Raw genomic sequence first — 15,526 nt, 5'->3', positions numbered from 1 at the left:
AGCAGGCAGCTAGCTCACATACATACAGACAGAACATAGTACGTCATTACATACACATGTCATCAGTGTGGAGTGAAAGCATCTACTGCTGAGTTTTACGGTTGGTTTTCAGAATCTACATCAGCATGAGTATTTCTGACCCAGTCCTGGTAATAAAATCACTGAATTGGAGGTAAAGAAGAGCCATTTTGTGGCAGCAGCCGTTAGCTTACACCCCTGCTCACTAAATTACTACTACACTTTCCAAAAACAGAAGGGGAGAGAGAGAGAGAGAGAGAGAGAGAGAGAGAGAGAGCTAGTCAGGAAAGGAGGAAGAGAAATGATACGTAGGGAGAGAGAGAGATTAGGAGAGATGCAGTGGAAAGGACGAAAGAGGGGAGCAGCTGTATGAAGCAGAGTGGGGAGAGAATAAAGAGAAAGAGAGAGATAAAGTGAGAGTAACAGAGGGAGAATGATGGAACATTGATCGTCCATGTCTCTCTCACTGCAGTGGTAGTAAACAATCAGCCAGCCTCCTTTGTCCAAAGCACTAAACCACACCCCCTCCTTTTGTCATGCGCTCCCTCCTCCCTCCCTCCCTCTCTCCCTCGCTCTCTCTCTCCCTCATCTCTCCATTTCTCTTGCTCTCTATAAACCTCCATTTTCGCTCTCTCATACAGTATGTCTGCATCTATCCTTCTATCACTCGTCTCTTTCTCTGTCTCTCTCTTCGTAGGGCTGTGACGCTATGCTGCTAATGCTAACTAGCAGCTGCTGCTAACAGGCTAGCTAATGAAAGAGTGAGACAGAAAGAGAACAGGCAGACAGACAGTGTGACAGGCTGATTCATACCTTGGCTGGTAGTAATCCACTCCTTTAATAAAAAATAGAATCCAGTTAAAAAGCCCAGCACAGCTTCTGATGGTAGCGCAGCTCTCTCTCTCTCTCTCACACACACACTAGCTCATCCTCCTCTCTCTCTCTCTCTCTCACACACATACTCTGCTCCTCCCCCTCCCCTCTCACACATACACACACAGGCGTCGTCCTCCTCTGTTCTCACACACACACACACACACTCAGCCCCCCTCACTCTTTTCCTACTCACACACACAAATGAGCATTCAGTCAAGGGCTACCCACAATCCCTTGCGCCACACAAAGACAAGGGGGTGTGACCAATCACACACTGCCTCACTCTGCACCCGTGCTTTTTTTTCCCTCCCTCACTGTGTAATGCCCACCGACATACAAGCTTGTGGGCGGGCTTCCGAGAGGGTTGCCATGACAACGCATCCCCAGTTGCTCTTTGTTGCTATCACTCGTACATTCACACACACACACACACACACACACATACGTATATATACACACAGTCTCCACACTGTGTGTGTGTCTGCACATGCTCTCTTAGCCGGTGTTGCAGTACTGCAGCTGGGTTCTGGTGTGACCCAGTTAGAACACTAAGGCTGGATGTAGGACACACACACACAGCCAACAGAACATTCCAGAACTATGAAACGATGCTTATATAAATATAACAGTGCAGTTACAGTATGTCATCATTAGAAGGAAGTTATAAGGAATTATTACCACATAATGTTCACTGTACAGTTACGTATTGACAATACTGTTGTTATAGTACATAGCAATTATACTACAAGCATAGTAGTCAGTAATATACTGAATGTAGTGTAGTTAGAGTACAGTAAAGCTACATCTTAGTGGTTATAGCTTTATGTTTCCCAGCAACAAGAAAGCGCTCTGTCATATTTTGTCTTTATGTTTCCTGTCTTGTTGTGTTGGTTGATTTCTGCTGCTTGACTCCACCGTAAGGACTGCCAGAGTCAGAAGAAAATGAGAGACTTTCTTCAACGGAAGTATTACAAACACTGACCACGATTACCGGTTATAGTAACGCTAATTACTGGTAAATAAGTTCCTCGCACAGCACTGGGATCAGCTTGTCATGATATTATAGGTCATGCTGACTGGCCAGAATCAATGCGTTGGCATTTGTGTTTTACATATATATATATATATATATATGCATACAAGAATGTGATATCATTCCAGATTGTCCCTGAGTATAACCATTCAAGAAGTGTGTTAATACAATATTTCCCCATCCAAAAAGTGGAGATTCATCAACCAAATCAACAATGCAACACACATTTACAACAGATCATTTTTGGCTTCTTAAACTTCCCCAAACAAGCGGCAGCTGGATATGGGTTTAACATACACTTTCAGAGGGACTATCAATACAGCAAATAATGTTAAGAGCTTAATAACATACTTCAGGGGTGAGAATCTTAAGGAATCTCGTGATTTGATTTAATTTGCTTCTGACTCTCGGAGTCACGATTGGATTCAGAATTGATTTTCAATTCAAAGTCAATTAACAGAAAAAATGGGTGCCATTTTCAGAAGCTTGCTCAAGTGAACTGTGTGCCAAACCATTCACTCACGTTTTAAGTCCACTGAATTGCAATATGAAGTATAAGTGGCAGTTAAGCTAACTGGTCTTGATGAAGGTCATGCTGATAAGTTAAGTATCATTGCTCCTGAAATATTTCATGATGGAAACACAGTGCTACTGCTTCAGTATGCTAGCTGAAGATAAACCATAGATAATTATTTATATTATATTTCCTCAGATGATTGTTTTAATCCTGTATGTGTGGTGGACGTTGTAGTGTCAGACCATGTGATCTCACATATGTTCCCAACTTTAAAGTTGAACAGGGGTTTCTCTTATGTGATTATGAGTGTTATGTGCTGTAACTATTTCTTGACTAACAGCAGCCGGTCACAGTGATTGTGAGCAGCTTTCTGAAGTTTTATTGCCGAGGTGAGCTTGCCAAGTTTGGTACCATCGTGCCTGTAGACCAAAATCAACCTGTGCTCATTGATCATATCTAGCAATGCGTTCTATTGACGGAGACATTGCCCAGAAGTACTGGGTGGACGGATACATTGTTGCTCGCCAAGAAATATTTCCAGGGTGGAACTCCCCCCTAACACCACAAATTGTTGTTTTCACATTTCTGTTTGTGTGCAGATTAAACAAATGACATACAACGTGTAATCAGTGCGCTATAGAGGTGTTGTTAGGTGTATTTTTAAACTTTGGACAGAGCCAGGCTATCTGTTTCCCACTGCTTCCAGACTTTTTGCTGAGCTAAGCTAACCATGTCCTAACTCCAGCTCTGTACTTAACACACAGACATAAGACTGAAATCTGAACAACTCACTCTAAGAAAGAAACAAATAAGCATATTTCCCAAAATGTCAGACAATTCTTTTTTACATACATTTGAAAAGATTTTGTTATATTGCATCCTCTCAGCTGGGAGACACATGCAGGCTTTGTATAACAGAAAGTGCATCTTGAAATCCGCATGTGTTTACGAGAGGTAGAGAAGGGCTGAGGGACTGAAGAAAAGTGAAATTATAGAAAACCAGAGACCGATACAACAGGCCGGTAGAAAAACCTTAGTGGTGTTATTAGTAGGCAGGCAGGCAGACATGTCTGTTGTAATGTGAGTGACATTAGCATGTGAAAAGACAGCTCTGAGTATCAGGCTGGTTGGGGCTTGTTGAACTGGGGGTGGGGTGAACTGCAGGGGTTAAACAGTTGAGAAGAAAGAAAAAGAGGTGAAATGAGGAGAGGAGAGGAGAGGAGAGAAGAGGAGCCCCCCCTTCTTTTCAGGGGCCCCTGCTTTGCACCTCCCAGAACTCCCATATCATGCTGCAACAGGCAGCCAGAATACCATTCCAATAGCAACCAAAATATTCTAATCCACAAACATTTACACAACAGCACAGCAAGGGAGCATGCCAACACCGTCAGTGTATAATTTATGTTGCCTTAAAGCGTTCCTGGGAAATGGGACAGTTAAAAATGAAACTTCTCTATTTTGGGTGGATGTAAGTAATGCACCCTCTCCCATAAGCACCGCACCTTGGTGATTCAGCAGAGAACTCTGGTATTTACAACCGTTTTGATAACAACTGAAGGCATCTTAAACAAGTGAATTCAAAGGACGAGGTAAAGCTAAGAACTAAGACATTCATTATATTTTAGAGAGGTTTTTAAGTTTTTAACAGTAAAGTAATTAAGTTACTGAGAGTTGTATTTACCTCTTGAGCATAACAAACCACAGTTATTGATTTGGTATGTGGATAATTTCCTGCTTAGTTTCTCTTTGAAAATGGAAACGGAGACAGGAAGTTTGGGTTGGGAATCCCAGTATTTTACAAACACAGAATATATTCAAAACCTAACACAGCAGTCCACCATTTAGTCTGGTTCTGTCCAAGGTTTCTGCCTCTTAAAGGAAGTTTTTCCTTGCCACTGTCGCCAAATGCTTGCTCATGGTGGGATTTGTTGGGTCTCTGTAAATAATATTATAAAGAGTACGGTCTAGACCTGCTCTATAGGAAAAGCGCAATGAGATAACTTCTGTTATGAATTGGCGCTATATAAATAAAATTTAATTGAATTTTTGTATAGTTATATATTATATATATTTTATACCCTCTTAAAGAGTTAACAAAAGATTTCTACAGCAAAGCTAGGGGCTCTGTGAGGCTAAACTTACACTGCAATATGAGTCAAACAAACTGCTTGTCTGATGGTCGAACTAGGCATTCAGACTGAAAACTATCAGACTTGAAGGGTTATAATTATATTAATAAATAAGACAGTTAAACAAATCAATCAATTGACAATGAAATAAATGCATATGTGATTAAATAAACTAACAAGAAATTAATCAAATGAAAAATATAAATACTGAGTAAGGAGAGATCCTTAATTCATTGTTTTGTTTGGCTAAAAAGTTGGTTAAATCGGTCAAATCTGATGGAGAAGGGAAAAAAGAAAGAAAAGGGACCCTACCCGGAGAAAAATGTAAAAATCCCGAACAGTTTGGCAGTTGCTGGGTGCAAGTGCTATTTCACAAGCAAAGTCGGACCCCGGCAAACCGCAAGAGCATAGTCTTACTTGTAAAGGTAAGGTGGCACTCCTCTTTTTGGCCCAGTTATTAAACCAAACAAAATACAAAACTTTCAAAAACATCCAGCTATGTGATTATTTTACAGAGTCATAGGCTGCATTTATGAGCTTTTGGTAGCTAGGCTATGTCACAACACAAGTTACACTCGAAGCCAAATGTTCTGTGTAATCAGTTTCTTCTTCAATAATAGTTTGAAAAATTATTATTATTACACTGTGTGTAGCTGTTGCCATAACTACACATTTGACGTTGGTGTAATCTCTAACAAAATTCCTGCATACAGGCCAACACATCACTACAGTTAGCTGCAACAAGGGATGTTGCCTGCCACACCGACCCACCTTACTTTGATGAGCAGTTCTGCCATCGCTGTATGAATGTGTGTGAATGTAGCTCTGAGTACATGTGATGTGATGTGATATGTAGTTGAAGCGCTTTGAGGAGTCAGAAAGACTAGAAAGGCGCTATATAAGCACAGTCCATTTACCTTTTACCATTCACAGAGACACACTGACTCTTCAGGTACTCTTCAGCCTCACATCAGAAATGCAGGTTTGTAGCCTGATGTGTTAGGACTACTTTGAGCTACAATGAGCTGTTGCAGCCTTTAGTAGTTGTACTTATACTGTAATATTGCTATGTATTTGTCTTACAAGTAACACTGAATCTGCCATGTTTTACAGATCATCTGAGTGACCTGATGAAGCTCAGGTGTTCCTGGACCCATCAGAGGAGGAAGTCATTGCATGGCAGGTGTCATACCATGTCAAGTGATGACCTGAAGACTACACAGCATTTTTAAATTTAGTAGTAAATGTGGTATTAGAGAAACATGTACTTTCACAAAGGTTTTATGAAATTTCACTGTTTAAACAGGTGATATGAAAAACTTGCATTTAGGAGGGTCAAAAAAACCTGGTTCATTTAACATCTTGACTATGAAGATGTGAAAGACTTTTGCTAGAAATCCAATACTACAGTTAGTAAATATTGACTGTAAGCAACGCAAGACATTTCGGTTTCACAGAAACACTTTATTACAGTGTTGACAGTTCATAATACAAGTTATACAATATTCTCTACAGTATTGTGAAAGGGTGTCAAACAGATAATCTGCAGCTTTGACGAACATTTTAAAACATAAATATGGCATTAATTGTGTGACAAGTAAAAAGATCCAAGTTACTCTGAAACATGGACACAGTACAGTCATCACAGCAGCTGCAGATACTTTGGTTACTGAGAAGTTTTTCAACTTTAGTAGATCAGTCATTCTTTCAGTAATGTTGACAGTAACTTACAGGATAAAGTGTATTGCAGGCAGATTGCTGCCTCATTACGGTGTCACTGGTGTGATTAAACTAACGTGTAGTCAGATTACCACATGGGGGCAGTGGCTACAGTACTTACTATTGATTTCTTTAGTGGGTTTATTTGTTGTCTTTACCAGAAATAACTGCTTGACTAATGTTTTACATCATCTATTGTTTCATATCGTACTTTCCACCCCCACATCCTGGTAATTACTGTAGATGTTTACATTAGCTACATACTGTGCTACATGCACATGCTAACATGTTACCTCTGTATCTCCTCACAACAAATATTTTCTACTTTACTGGCCTCTGTACGTCACTTCTCATACATGTACCTGTAAAGACAAACGTAAAACAGAGTGTATGTTTAGAGAGTTTAGGCATAAATACTAACTAACATTATATGACAAAGAGATATACAGTAAATAATGTTAGCAGTATTTACCTGAGGAAAACGGCAATGAGATCCTCACAACTTGGCGGTGTAAATGTCACCGAAAATTCAACACGTCATGACGTACCTTCACATTCCCTATACAGTATTTAGCTATTATAGTAAAAAAGTATGGGCACTGGTATATGTAATAACTGTAGTTTTATTCTAAAAGAAAGCAAAGGAAGAATAAACCCTCCATTGTGGCTGAATTACAACAATTCTGCAAAGATGAGTGGGCCAAAATTCCTCCACAGCGCTGTAAAAGACTCATTGCAAGTTATCGCAAACGCTTGATTGCAGTTGTTGCTGCTAAGGGTGGCCCAACCAGTTACTAGGTTTAGGGGGCAATCGCTTTTTCACACAGGGCCATGTAGGTTTGGATTTTGTTTTACCTTAATAATAACAACCTTCATTTAAAAACTGCATTTTGTGTTTACTTGTGTTATTTTTGACTAATATTTAAATCTGTTTGATGATCTGAAACATTTAAGTGTGACAAAAAAAGAAATCTATCGTATGCTGCATAGTGGTATGTGTACCCAAACGCAGATGACCAGGAAGCGGTATGAAGTAAAGTAGCCAGATGGCTATCGTGTTTAATGGGGGTGATGTGGTTTACAGGCAAGTACAGGCAGACCGGTAAGCAGACAGGTAATGAACAGACAAAAGGCAGCTAGGTTACCGGCTGGCAGTGGTGGAAGCAGGGGAGTGAGTCCAAGGTGACAGTTTACTAGGGAGCAGGCAAATTACAAAAATCCAGGATCCGTCCAAGGGCAACAAAGAATCCAATACAAACTCACGGTAAGAATGCTGGGGAACTGGGCTCAGGAACCAGGTACCACAAAAGGTGCACCAAAATGGTGACACACAAAGGTCAGGAACACTCACAAGACAGGAACAAAACTCAATGCAGGAACAACACCATGTATAACAACAATGATCCCACACTGAACAAAGAAAGAGACCCAGACTAAATACCCTGGGGGAGGTGAGCCAACGAGACACAGGTGCAAACAATCAAGGAAGGACCAACAATCAAAACTGGAGGGAAAACAAAGACAGGAAGTAAAAACACAAGACACACAAGGGAAGGAGAATACTACAAAATAAAACAGGAAATGAAAAACCTTAAACTACCACAAAATCAGGAAGGGGCAAACACTTTTTCACACCACTGTATATCTGAGTGCAAGCACACAGTTTGAGCAGAAGCAGAGCAAATCTAAGTGCAAGCAGGGGCTGTTTGAGTCTGAGGGCAGGGTTTTGAGGGAAAGCATTACAAAATCTGAACTGAAAACAATAAGTCATGCTCGCAAATTAAAAAGAACTTATATATTAAAAGATAGGAAAATAATCCCATAACATCTATTTAGTGGGAACTCAGCCCTGCGTGAAAACTCCAGCCCTGTGTTGTTTTGCTGGTCCGTCGACTGGCTTGATTCAAATGAATGAAAGGGAAAGTTGGTCTGAGCGCAGCCTTAGTCACTTTTTTTGTGCACAACCTAGTGAGACACCATTAATGTCTTTGATTAGAGATTGTCTGAAAGTGTGTGCTGTTATCCCCATTTGTATGATTTATTGTGTTGAGACTACAAAGACATGCAAATAACAGAGTTGTTGGATAGAGATCAGGAAGGCAGTGGGAAGCAGCAGGTGGGAGGCTATGAGCACAGGCTTATAATCCAGCCTTCCATTCAGAACAGGGAGAAACACTTCAGACGTGGTCCGACAACACATCATACAAATTAGTTCATTTGAAGCATACTAAGGTCTTTAGACACAGCAGTGCTTGCTTTGACCGAAATGCTATTGTCCACATTTCTGACATTGCTAACATGCTTATGTTTAGCTGGTAATGTTTACATTTGTCTCCGTCTTAATTACATTGCCAATTAGGACTAATCACAAAGTACAGCTGACGCTGATGGGAATGTCATTAGTTTTGCAGGTATTGTACAGTATTGTGTGCTGTTTTCTATTTGTTTCCTCAACTTTATAAATATGTTGGTTATCTGTGTTTTGGAAGGTGGTCGCGCGCAGTTTGGCCGCAGACCATAATGTGTCATATTTCAAGAGGCACACGCCACCCGACTGTGCCAGCTGTAATTTGGCAAATTGCAGAGGTTTGCAGGTACGCACGTGTGCGAAAAGTATACAATTAGACTTACAAATCGTCATCTGGGGGCCATGAAAATCTGTACAAAATTTCATGGCAACCCATCCAGTAGTTGCAGAGATGTCTCTGACTGATTGACCATCCGTAGAGCCACACTGCTAGCAGTACGCACCACACAACACAGGTTCTTTGAAGCATACTAAGGCCTTTTGATCTTCCTCTTATGCACTAGAGACCAAATATGACACAAACTCCCTAACAGTCCTTTCATGTTTGAACATGTTTGAATGCCAAAAAAAACATTACTAACAGATGAAGGCATCCATGTTACAAATTCACATCAGAAAGAGGCTTTTCTCTTAGCAGTCCACATCTGTTGAGTCAGACTGAGAGCTGATTGGTCAACATGAACCAAGACCTAATCCACAGACAACAGACTGAATGCTACTGCTGGAACAGTACTGGAAATGTATGTATTAAGGGCACAAGGTGTAACAGTTTTATGTGTGTGAGAGTAAAGAGAGAGAAAGACAGCATTGGAGACAGGCAGTCCTGCAGTAATCTGAAAAGCTGAAGGTCAGGTCTCAACAGGTGGGTGTGTACATGAACTCTCCTCAGTGCTCACTCTGTAGTTGAGCCATCTCTCCATCATACACAACAAGGCACCCTTTTCCTGGTGTGACTTTACAGCATATATTAGAGCACATCAATGTGAGGCCAATACTGCTGAAAATATTTGAGCATTTAAAAAACAGTTCATATACACATACATTTTTGATAAGGATCCCTGTGACCTACATATATATGAATGTGACATTTTACATTCAAAAATAAACTTCAAAAACACATCAATAACATTAAATAACAAAAACGAATGGGCTGTCCGAGTGGCCTAAAGATTCAAGATACAAAGCAACGTCACTAGTTCGAGTCAAAATCAAGATCACATGAGAACTAACATGCAAGCCACATAGCCTTATCAGGGTTTCCCCCAGGACACTGGTCAGCAGAGGTATTAAAGGTCCAGTGTGGAGGATTTAGAGGCATCTAGCGGTGAAATTGCAGGTTCCAACCATTTGAATCCCGCTCGCCTCACCCTCCTCCTCCAAGTGCGTAGGAGAAACTACAGAGGCCGCGAAACTCACAAAAAACATGAACGGCCCTATCTAGAGCCAGTGTTTGGTTTGTCCGTTCTGGGCTACTGTAGAAACTTGGCGGTGCAACAAGGCGGCCTTCTTGAAAGGGGACCAGCTCCCTCTGTAGATATAAAGGGCTGATTCTAAGGTAATCAAAATACCTTACTCAATATGAAAATGAAGGGGAGTGTGTGCGCATGCGCCAACGTGCATGCAGCCTGTTGCCGCTGCTCCGTCTCGTCATCTTACTTTTTCCAACTTTTAGCTTTCCTTTTTCTTCAAAACTTGAATAAACTTTTGTGTAAGTGTAATTTAAACTACGCTCTTTACAAAAATGAGAGTAGAGAGTGTTTTGGTATTTTTTAATTATATTATTACATTGTATTATACCGTACATACTTATCATCCTCTAAATCCACTTACGTACTTAAACTTATTTTAACTTTTATACTTATATGCACTTTGTACTTAATTTATCTTACCTGTATTATAGTGTATTATATTTTGATTTGCTTAGTAGTTCTATTCCTTCTATTCTCAAGTGTGCATTGACGTGACAGTGAGCAGCTGTAACGAAAGAGTTTCCCCTTGGGAATCAGTAGAGTATTTCTGATTCTGATTATTTACATTTGAAAGAGTTTTAGAATAATTAAATTATTTAAACTTCCATTTAGTCGATGTCCCGACAGTGTAACATGACAGGGTAGAATACTGTTGTAACCATTTCCCCCCAAAATCCCTTTAGATTTAAAATTTCTTTTCCAGTCCAGAAAAGCGTAAGTGACCCTGGATCATTATTGGACCACAACAGTGCAACTGGGCTCTAAATATTTTGGGAACCCGTTTTTCTTTGGGCCCTCTGCAGTCTCCTCAGTGGTTAGATTGAATAGGTTTAAACTGTGATTTGTCCGTCCACAGTATGTTCAGCTGCTACTCCGTGAACCAGTTCCAGCAGTGCTAACCCTGGACTAACGTGCTATTTCTATTATGAAGTTTTAAGAATAGCTTTGCTAAAGCAACACATCTGCACAGACTTTAACGCTCAGATTTCAGTTTCTTCCACCAATGACTGCTGATTTCTTGTATTCGTATTTAACTGTTCAGAGTTTTGTTCTTCATGTACTAAACTGTATGGAAGACTGTTTAGCAGTAGTGTACTTATGAATATTATATTCCATTTCTGCCAATAGCTCCTCCTAAATGTTACACACTGGACCTTTAAGTGCCCCTGCTCCAGCGCACAGGTCGCCTTGTTAAATGAGTAGCGAGGTCTGATGTGCCACTGGTAGATGTTGTGATGACATTATGAAAACACTAATGCAACGTATGCAAGAATGCAGACACACTAACACACACACACACACACACACACAGACACAGACACAGACACACACACTACTTGCCGTATTGACTTTTACTGAATTTCATGCAGAACTTGGGTTGGATCTTTGGTTGTGTATCGCTGTAGCTGAATCGCTGACTCTTGTGTCTGTTTTCTAATATGTATCTGTTAATCTTTCAGCCCCTACTTTTTTCCCCAGACATTGCGACATGCTGCTTTAATTTCACACATCCTACTGTTACTAGATGACAGTTTAAACTGTCACCCCACTCCTTAAATGCTTGGCCTTTGCTGTGTGATATAGCACCACTGCTCTTTTTCCATGAAGCTTCATAAACTATAAATATATTTCATTAAAACGTAATAATTTCTTCTGACGTTAGCGGAGGTGCTTTTTATTTCAGGCCTGGATGCCTCCACTATAAATTGCTGCGGGGAAACCCTGATAGGTCAACAGCGCATGTAATAGATTAGCAGTACCCTGTTGAAAGTCAACCCACTATGTTGACTTCCACTTCAACAGATTGGGAGAAATTTGTCATTAACCTCAGAGTAGATCTGTAAATACAATTTTCTTTCTAATTGTTTTTGCAATCACAGTCAGACTTATTATATATTATTATATGCATTCTGTTACCACTGTGTGTGTGTGTGTGTGTGTAATAGACAGGGACAGAGAACGTGGACAGAAATAGCCCCAGCCACTGCAGGCCCAGGACTGCAGGGGGCTGGCTCTTCTAAACCAGGCCAGGGCTTTGGATGATCTAATTGGTCAAAATGCCATGAGAAGAGAGTATGTTTGTGAAAAGAGAGAAGATGTCAATGTGTGTGAGAGAGAGAGAGAGAGAGAGAGAGAGAGAGAGAGAGAGAGAGAGAGAGAGAGAGAGAGAGAGAGAGAGGGAAAAAACAGGGCAAGATGGAGAGGAAAAAACATTTTGTGCTTGTGTGTGTAGCCGCCCTGAGCATAACTCAGCAGACAGAGAAAAGGAGGAGCTACAATCACATTACAGGAGAGGAGCACCCATTACATCAGCTTCTGTGTGTGTGTGTGAGAGAGAGATGCGTCCAGCTGCCAGTGGCTGCAGCTCAGCGAGGGTTAATGAGTTCACAATTTCAGCATGCAAAACTATAGCTTTACATGCTTCCAGAGCATTGGAGGGAGGTGTAGAAGAGAGGAAAACAAAGGAGAGGAACTGTCTTTGAAAGTTAAACATTAGTAAAACACAGCCAAGGGATAAGAGATGTGTTTTTTATTAATAGGATTAACAAAAAGGGCAGATGAGTTGCTTATTGAGAAAGCTTATACATGTCAACTTGTATGTCAGTTACAGACAATATAACACTGTAGAAATTGTGGTTGTATATTGAACCCCAGGATCTCATAGAGACATTTATGGACAAGGTGGTTTTGTTGTATGACAAGATCAATAATTAGAAAGTTGTGTTTGTGAGTGGGAATTAAAACTACACAATGTACAGCATGAGTTTATATGCCATAATTATAAGACCAAGCAGAATAACAACTTACTGTATAGTGCCACATTCATTGACAATATATTTACTGATGTTATTGAAAGGAAAGTAGTAGGTGGACTATTCATAAATGAGGTTAATGATGATATGATGATGTTAATGAACATTTACAAATACCTGGCTTTGTAACCCTTCAGGGCTGTATAAGACTAAAAATGAAATTCAAACATATAAACTAATAAAACTAAAACGAACACAATGTGCCATCTTCTCTTAAGGGAGACTTGAAACAAGATTGTGCGCCACCTGCTGCCCCCGTGTTCCTGCTCGACAACTGCTGCTACAGTTGTTGTTATTGGCTCTGTTACTAATACTGACATCATTTTTCCTATAGCTGTAATTCCTATTATTACTAATTTATTAATTTTAACACTACAATTACTATTCTACTATTTAAAAAAATAAATATATAAATATTCTACGTGGTCTTTGCATTGTGCCTGAAATTTTAAGACCTCATCGCCACTTCCAGTTGAATGAATTGAGTCTTTATCTTATCCATATTTTTAGCGGCCCGGCTCTTTATCAATACTCTTACCGGTTCTTTTTCATTACTAAAGAATTGGGGTTTTTTTTCAATTATTCTTAAAAAATAAATAATAGATAAATTCAGAACAGGATTAGAATTGATTTATATTTTAAATATAACTAAATATTGTTTCTAGAACAGCACCAGTAAAGTTCACAACAGCAGAGTCACTATATACACTCAATAATACGAAAAAACGAAAATGCCAGTCAAATAAGTAAGTTTCAGTAAATAAATAATATTACTGACCTCAAAATACTGAGTGAAGTTTAGAAAGAATGAAGAACACGGACATCAGTATCAGTCCTCCTGTCCTCTGTCCTCCTCACTCTGCTGCTGCTGTGATTCACTGCAGGTAAGCTACCTGGTGGAGGGGGAGGGGCTGCTTTGTCTCAGCCAGCAGGAAGTTTACAAGAATTTGCCCAATTTTAAGATCCATGGCAAACACAGTTAGGCTACATACAGATAGCTTTCATTTTAGCTTGTTCATAAAAATGAGCTATTAGCTTAACAAGCGCGCCGCGGCTGAGGAAAACAACAACAACTTGCAGACAAAGCAGGTGGAAAAATTGCTTTTCTACTTTTTACTCGAGTTGTCGTCAATTTGAGTAAAAAGTTACCTTCACGTCACCTGGTTCACTGTCTCCACCGTGGCCTCTCTGCTCTGCTGTCCGCTATGTGTGTGTGTGTGTGTGTGTGTGTGTGTAGGAGCCCCGCCCTCAGTCAAACACGTAGAGGACAGAATTTAGTGCGACCATAAAATATTTTTTAACAGATCTGCAGTTGCATGATTCATGTGGGTCGGAAAATCCGGAATTCTGTATTAATCTGGAAAAATCACATCCCTGATACTGAAAACAAGCCACAAAATGTAATGTAATGTAAAACCTCGGAAAATGGCGTTTAATACTTTTAAGGGCCTTAATTGTAGCTAAACTGATTTATCAACTTTTAATACTTTAAGACCTCGCAGACACCCTGGTAAATTATATAATGAATGTAAGATTTCCAAAACATAAAAAATGATTTTATTTGCAGATGATACAAATTTATTTTGTTGTGGCAAGAATTTAAACTTCTAAAGAGTGTGATTTTAATAAACTATCTCTGAATTTAAGAAAGACTAAAATCATCATCTTTGGCAATCATGTAACAAATTTACAAAGCAAACTTGTAATAAGTGATTTTTGAAACTGTTAATGTCTGAAATTAAATTTTTGGGAGTGATGAAATTAATAAATTAGGATGGAAAACGTATCAATTAAGTCAAAACAAAAATGGCAAAATCTATTGTAATACTGTATGAAATTCAGGATTTTGTAATACTTTGTATTGTTCACTTACCGTATACTTCCATACTACCCTTACTGTGTGGTAGTATGGGGAAACACATATACAACAAATACAAAATCACATTGATACACTTCAAAAGAGAGCTGTAAAAAATGTTTTAAAATAATTTCATGGACAAATATAAAAGTGCCTGATCAGAATGGCATGTTGACATTAGTATAGTAGGGATAGTGTAAAATGAGTCTTTTGACGTGGTGTTTTGTAAAAAGGGTCGGCGGAATAACCTGTAGCTTCAGCCTACACCTTTTCACTTTGTAGAAAGTGAAAACTGTTTTGTTGTTACTGTTTCAATTTGAATCCCACCTGATCATTTTTACATCTGAGGCTTCTGCATTGATGATTAAACTGGAATCACAGAAGTGGACAGAAACAAAACTACTTCAAAAACAAACTGCTGCTTTCCTCTGACTTTTGCCTCCATTTAACAAATATGTTTTTTTAAACATATTGTTTGAAATGATTTCTGATATCTGATATCTGACCAACTTTTCACATGTAAAAAATTATTACGATAGGAACACACTTGAGCTAATCAAATAACTCCCTTCAAAACATGACACTACAGCTATCAAGAATATTAATGCACACAGAACTGGGGCTGGGATAGATAGATATCATGGAATCATATCATAATATTTCATCATTCACTGTGGTATTTTATTTCTCTTGTTGTGAAGCACTTTGTATTTTGTTTTGATAAGTGCTCTATAAATAAAGTTTTATTATTACTTATTATATTGTGTTATCATTTTAGAAAATTAT

The 15,526-nt window shown here is 39.3% G+C and overlaps 1 protein-coding gene across 5 annotated transcripts in view; it reads right to left on the bottom strand.

The window, feature by feature from the left end:
- Window positions 1-15,526, bottom strand: part of LOC122879932 (storkhead-box protein 2-like) — a 106,089-nt gene that overhangs the window by 44,289 nt on the left and 46,274 nt on the right. Inside the window, exon 1 of one of the 5 annotated variants that reach the window (XM_044204566.1) lies at window positions 832-1,025. The exons of 3 other annotated variants lie outside the window; for them this stretch is intronic. The gene's annotated coding sequence lies outside the window, so the exon portion shown is untranslated. Of the gene's footprint in view, window positions 1-831; window positions 1,026-15,526 lie in introns of those variants that run through there. One more of the 5 variants, XM_044204565.1, reaches the window with a different exon arrangement.

This window comes from Siniperca chuatsi, linkage group LG8, assembly GCF_020085105.1.
Source record: "Siniperca chuatsi isolate FFG_IHB_CAS linkage group LG8, ASM2008510v1, whole genome shotgun sequence".
Taxonomy (NCBI): Eukaryota; Metazoa; Chordata; class Actinopteri; order Centrarchiformes; family Sinipercidae; genus Siniperca; species Siniperca chuatsi.
Note: the sequence above shows the minus strand (reverse complement) of the source record. Positions and strands in the feature narration are given on the sequence as shown.